The sequence below is a fragment of the Theropithecus gelada genome, chromosome 12 (genome assembly GCF_003255815.1).
Source record: "Theropithecus gelada isolate Dixy chromosome 12, Tgel_1.0, whole genome shotgun sequence".
In the NCBI taxonomy this organism is placed as follows: domain Eukaryota; kingdom Metazoa; phylum Chordata; class Mammalia; order Primates; family Cercopithecidae; genus Theropithecus; species Theropithecus gelada.
In genome coordinates this window covers 116,170,157-116,176,156 of record NC_037680.1, presented here as the reverse complement: position 1 = coordinate 116,176,156, position 6,000 = coordinate 116,170,157, and positions in this window count along the sequence as shown.

Here is a 6,000-nt window from a genome sequence, read left to right as displayed (position 1 = left end):
TTTCTTTCTTTCTTTCTTTCTTTCTTTCTTTCTTTTTTTCTTTCTTTCTTTCTTTCTTTCTTTCTTTCTTTCTTTCTTTCTTTCTTTCTTTCTTTCTTTCTTTCTTTCTTCCATTTTTTTCGAGACAGAGTCTCACTCTGTTACCCATGCTGGAGTGCAGTGGAGCATCTCAGCTCACTACAGCCTCTGCCTCCTGCGTTCAATCGATCCTCCTGCCTCAGCCTCCCAAATAGCTGGGATTATAGGCATGAGCCTCCGTGCCCGGCCCCCCAGAAAAACTTTTTTAGAACTGTGCTGCAGCCATACACTCTTACTTCCATCCTCCTTCTTGCCCTGCCTCTTCACAGGAGCCACCTTGTGGGGTTTCTGAGACCCTCCCTACCCACTCCTGTCCTCGAAGCCCTCTCCCCAGTAGATCCCAGGCTAGATCCCAGGCATGTCGACTGAAGCCTTGACTGCCACTTCTCGGGGGACTTGACCTGCCTTGCCACTCCCTGCTCAGCTTCCCAGGATTCTGTCTCCTGTGTAACAAATACCCTATATTAGATCCCTCTGTTGGAAATACCTAGAGTGTTTTCTGTCTTCCTGCCTCAACACTAAGTGCTCATCACAGATGAAAATAATGGCTGCCTGCATGAGCACCGGGATGTAGAAATGATATTATTTCCAGACGTTCTCTGCAAATCACAACAATAAAAACAGCTATTACTGAGCACTCCCGAAGTTCAGGCACCCGTCTGAGTGTTTTCCATATGTTAACTCATTCCGTTCTCATGGTAGTCCTAAGAGGGGGGTATGGTGATTGTCTTTATTTTACAGATGAGAGACATAAAGCACAGAGAAGTAAGTTCAGTTGCCTCAGGTCACACCGTAGGGAGCAGAAGGAGGCGTGGCCCACATATTCTCCTGCACCAGCCTCCCCACCGTTACCATTTCCCAAACACATAGGACACTTACCTCCATATTTGATATGTAGTCACAAACATCCAGTGGGCTCCTGTGGCCCTGACACAGGCTCAGCCACTGTCCTCCAATCCTGCCATACACCCAGGCATGGCACAGCAGTGATACACATAACCTGGGGACAGGGGACAGTTTCACCGTGATGTTTCAGCCCTGGCCATTCCTGCTTTCATCACGGAGGCCAACTCCCCCCATCACACTCACCAGGAGGTGGCAGGGAGGTCTCCAGCCTGGGCTGGAACAAGGTCACACCCTGCTATTCCCTACCACTCAAGAAGGCCACTTTGTCCTGGTCTTTGCCAAGGGGGCTCAGGCCCCCCAGGCCCCCACCCCTCGCTTCTGTTGCCATCCTCAGGCTGCTGTGTTCCCTCTCAACCCCAGGGTGTCCCTCTACCTGGAACTAAAGGGGACCCCATATCTGGGCCTCCTGGCTCATCTTTCTTTGGGACCCTCCTTACATGAGAAGCTATGAGAAGAGTTTATTCATTCACTCATTTAAAAAAAAAAATGGGCCAAGCCCACAACTGGATCCTGTAGACAAAAGTGACTCAGAACTCAGTGTCTGGTGGCAAAGACAGGGTGGCTTTGCAGAGAGGTCACTGGAGAGCATCTGTCCACATCAGTCCTCCATGGACCTCTGCCTGGGGCTTTCCCTGGCCCAGAACAATAAGTGTCCCAGACTCCTAATCTTTCGGGGAGACGAATTCCAGGTGGGTCCTACACAGTCCTCTGAAGGGGAGGGCGGGGCTGAGTAACACTTGTCCTCAGGAGAGTCCCTCTCACTCGTTCACACATTGTGTCTTTTATTTTCTCCCTGTCTCAATCTCCTAAATAAACTGCCTGTACTCAAGTCCTGTCTCAGGACCCACTTTCAGGAAATCCCAAACTGAGACAACACACAAGCTCAACGTTGGTGACATTAGGATGTTAGGGTGAGACTGGGCCCGCAGATGCAAATGCATGGCCTCTGCCCTGGGGACTGTGAGGCTGAAGGGATCCTCGGCTCCTGCACGTCCCACTGCTCCTCCCTTAGTCACACCGGAAAGATGGGCTGGCACGGGGATGATCTGCCCCCACCCACGGGCAGACGCTGGCCTTAAATTCCTGTATCCTGCTACCCCAGGCAGAGCCGGGCTGGCTGTGTCAGCCAAGCCCAGCTGCAAACCAAGAGCCGGCCTCAGACCCCAGCTCTGCTCATGGAAGCTCCCTGAGACCCAGGAAGGAGAGGAGAGATTGTCCTGACCTCGCTCACTCAGGAGCAACCTCGGGTTCCCCTGGGAGAGCCCTTCCACCTCCCCAAACAAGCAGTCTGTCAGGCGAAGCCACACACAGGTGCTGTTGATGTGTGATCACACAACCCTTCAGCCCCTGCCCTTCTTTGGGGACCCTCCCTTCATGAGAACCTACGAGAAGAGCTCGTTTGTTCATTCATTTTTAAAAATCCCTCTGCTTGAGCCTTTCTCAGGAGCGCTGTCGCCGGAGACACCCCCAGTCCAGAGGAAAGCCAGCTTCCCAGTCTCAAACCGGCCACCTGTCTGAAAGTTAGAAACGAGAGTTACATTTACATAAATATTTTGATCCAAAGTACCCCTTTTTCATCCCATCCCTTTGCCTTCATTTCAGTAGTCAGGGTTGTCAGGAATGTGCTCAGTTATTCAGATTTGCAAAAACCGTAATAAACACAAGGCGAGCCCTCCGTGGACGTTGTCTGCCTTCTTGCTTTGTTCCACGGTTGGCTGGAGAGCAGCGCAGTGATGTGGAGGTTCCGGGGTGGGCTCCAGGTTCACCACTAGCTGACTGCGTGTCCAGGGCAGGTTAATTATGCCCCCAGTGCCTCGTCTTTCTTTTTTGTGAAAAAGATAATGATGATGCCTGTCAGTATCAAGAGGGCATGCAAGTGTGCCGGACACAGGGCCCACGCTCTGGCACAGAGCAGTTGTCTGACAAAGTCATCTGAGCAGAGACACAGACTCCACCAGCGAATAACCCAGGACCAAGGAAAGATTTTGTGTTTTGGTTCTCTCTCAAGTTCTGCTGTATCTGCAGAGACCAAGTAACAGCCTGAGGCCGATAAGAAAAGTGTGGAGTGATGACAATGAGATGATGGGTCCTCGATGCTGCAGCAATGAAAGTCCCTTGGCGTGTGTTGGGTGTAAGCTGAGTCCCGCAGGAAAGGCACGGGAAATGGAGGAGCAAAGTGACGAGGGAGTGAGCTGACACGAGAGGACGGCCTTTGGGGAGCGAGAAAAACAGTCAAGACGCCTTTCAGGAGTCTTTCTGCAGGAAGTACCACACCCACCGCGTCCCCAGCCCTTTAAAAATACTCCCGAAAGATACATTGTGTCTTAAGGTGTCTGAATCAGATCACAAGCTTGTCCCAGTAGGCAGAGAGCGCTAAGATTCGTTGAGGTTTCACTGACCATTGCTTTTCTTTGATAATAAAGAAACTGGACATTTTCATGGGGAGTCTAACAGTGGGGGTTGGAACATCTGGGAGTCAGCACCTTTTAGCTGGGGATTTAGCTGTGGCATGGACCCTCCAGCTGACAGTAAGTGAAAGGCTTGAATCAAGAAGAGAAAGCATGTCGGTGATGGGGCAGACAGGTGAGGGCTCTGCGGTGCTGTGAGGGTGCTGCCAGGGTGCTGTGAGGGTGCTGCCAGGGTGCTGCCAGCTCCTCGGGCCACAGTGTCGGTATCTATGTGACTTCTCCGGCAAACACAGCATCTAATCCTGCCCTCTTCAAGCATCTGGTCAGCATCAACAGGGTATCGTAAACACGTTGTCACAGTGTATGGGGAAGGAGGGTGGGATTCAGAGGCTGTCAGACTTGTGTTTCTTACAGGGAAAGATTCTAAGATGCAGATAGCTTTACTCCCAGCATACAAACCCAGATCCATGCAGGGTCCAGCTGCGTTCAGGTGGCGGACATGCTGAGCCCCCCATTTCGGGACAGCTGGAGAGGATATGTTTACCTGATCTGCCTCATGTAGCCTCTGAATCTAAACACTGGACACCGTGACAATGAACTTCCCCACAGAATCTGATTAGAAGGAAAAAACAAGGGTAAAGGAAGGAGCTAGGAAATGCTTAGCACATGCCCTGTACGAAGCCCTGAGGAAGCCCTGGGAAGGAGACAGAGGAACCCGACATGGCTGCTGCCTTAGAAGTTCCTCCAGCCCCATAAAAATCATACCTAATTAGTAAGGTGCATATTGTGGTTAAATACCACAAACACACACTCCCAAGGAGGCCGGTGAGAAAGGCTTTCTGAAGAGGGAGGTTCTAAGGGAGCCTTGACTGTCAAGCAGAAAGAGAGAGACGAGATGAAGGAGTGGCTCACGTTGGTCAGAGGAGAGGCAGAAAGCCATCGGAACACTGAAGAAATCTCACTGTAACTTTCTTACTTTAGTAGACACCACAAAAAGAATCATGTGGCTGTAAAAAGAAAAAAATTGAAGTTTTTCCTAGACTCCTTCCAACATAAGGCCCCTAAAGTAACCAATGACCCTTGCATCCATATTGGGCCATTAAAACTTTTGACTTCTTTATTCCTAAATTGATGCCATTTGAATGCTAAGCATAAAGAAACTGACCTAAAATACGATGATTATTAAAAGTTCCATGGCTCACCGCTGACACCCTTAGCTAATTTTATTTTTGGTAATTGCGTCAATCCAGCTTCAACTCTTCCCGTTCTAAACTTGTTCCGTGCCTTATGTTTTACAAAGCACTGTCTCACACATGCCTGCTTTGACTTCATGCCCACAACAGCATCGAGTGAAAGAATTTGAAACAGAGAGCGGCAGACTGGGGAATGCACGGCGTCCCCACAAATGGCACATGTGGACTCCACCTCGAGTCCCCATTTCTTGGTCCAGCATGAAGCATCTCATCAGCCACATCCAGCTTCTTCCACCGCTGGTCTCGGGGGGAACCCAACAGACTCACATTTCATGTGAAAGGAATTTCTGTGGATATGGAAAAAGCAATGGCAGATCTCCACCCTTGAAACTCGAGCAGTCTATGGAAGCGATGAGATCCAAACATGCGAATATTTAGATGATCATAACAAGGTTAATAACAACGCCGCCTCACACCAGAGGGTGTCTCGTCAGTACTTGCCAAATGAATCATCTAGGAGCTTCTCCGTAGGTGGCCAGGTGGAGAGGTGACTCAAGGCTGTGTGGCGAAGCCCGCTCTGAACTGGTGCCCGCCTCTGATGGGGGAGGCAGAGGGAGGTGTCTCAGGTGGGGAGGGCTGGAGCTCAGCATGGATTCGGGACAGCAGCAGGAGGAGGAGGAGGGGCTGTGAGCCATGCAGTGGGGAGCAGAGTGGGGCAGTGAGTGGGGAACAGCTGGGGCCAACCCCAGAGTCACGAAAGTAGCCTAGTGTGGCTCCATCTAGTCTGGGGGCGGGGCTGGGGGGGCTGGACATTTACTGAGAAGGAGCTCAGCAATGTTTTAGGAGAAAGAACCTACCACGATGTGGAGCTCAGCAATGTTTTAGGAGAGAGAACCCACCACGTCTGTGTTGGAGCCTGCGTGGGGGGGGCGGGGGAGGGCCAGGCGGTGGGGGAGGAGTCCCCGTGCCAGCCGGGGCCCGGACCAGAGCGGGGGCTGTGTGAAGGGAAAAACAGGGCGTGGTGGAATAAATACAGTGACGAAACCCTCAACACAACTGCACCACTAACAACTCACCCAGAAGCAAGTCTAGGGCGGAGGCAGGGGCGTGGTCCGTCAGCTTCGAGGCCCCACACAGGGATTCTATTGAGAGAAATCACACAGAAAAGGTGAGGCCAGGCCAGGCATGGGGGCTCACGCCTGTAATCCCAGCACTGTGGGAGGCCGAGGCAGGCAGATCATCTGATGTCAGGAGTTCAAGACCAGCCTGACCAACGTGGCGAAACCCCGTCTCTACTAAAAATACAAAAATTAGCCGGGCGTGGTGGCAGGTGCCTGTAATCCCAGCTACTTGGGAGGCTGAGGCAGTGAACCCGGGAAGCAGAGGTTGCAGTGAGCCGAGATTGCGCCATTGCA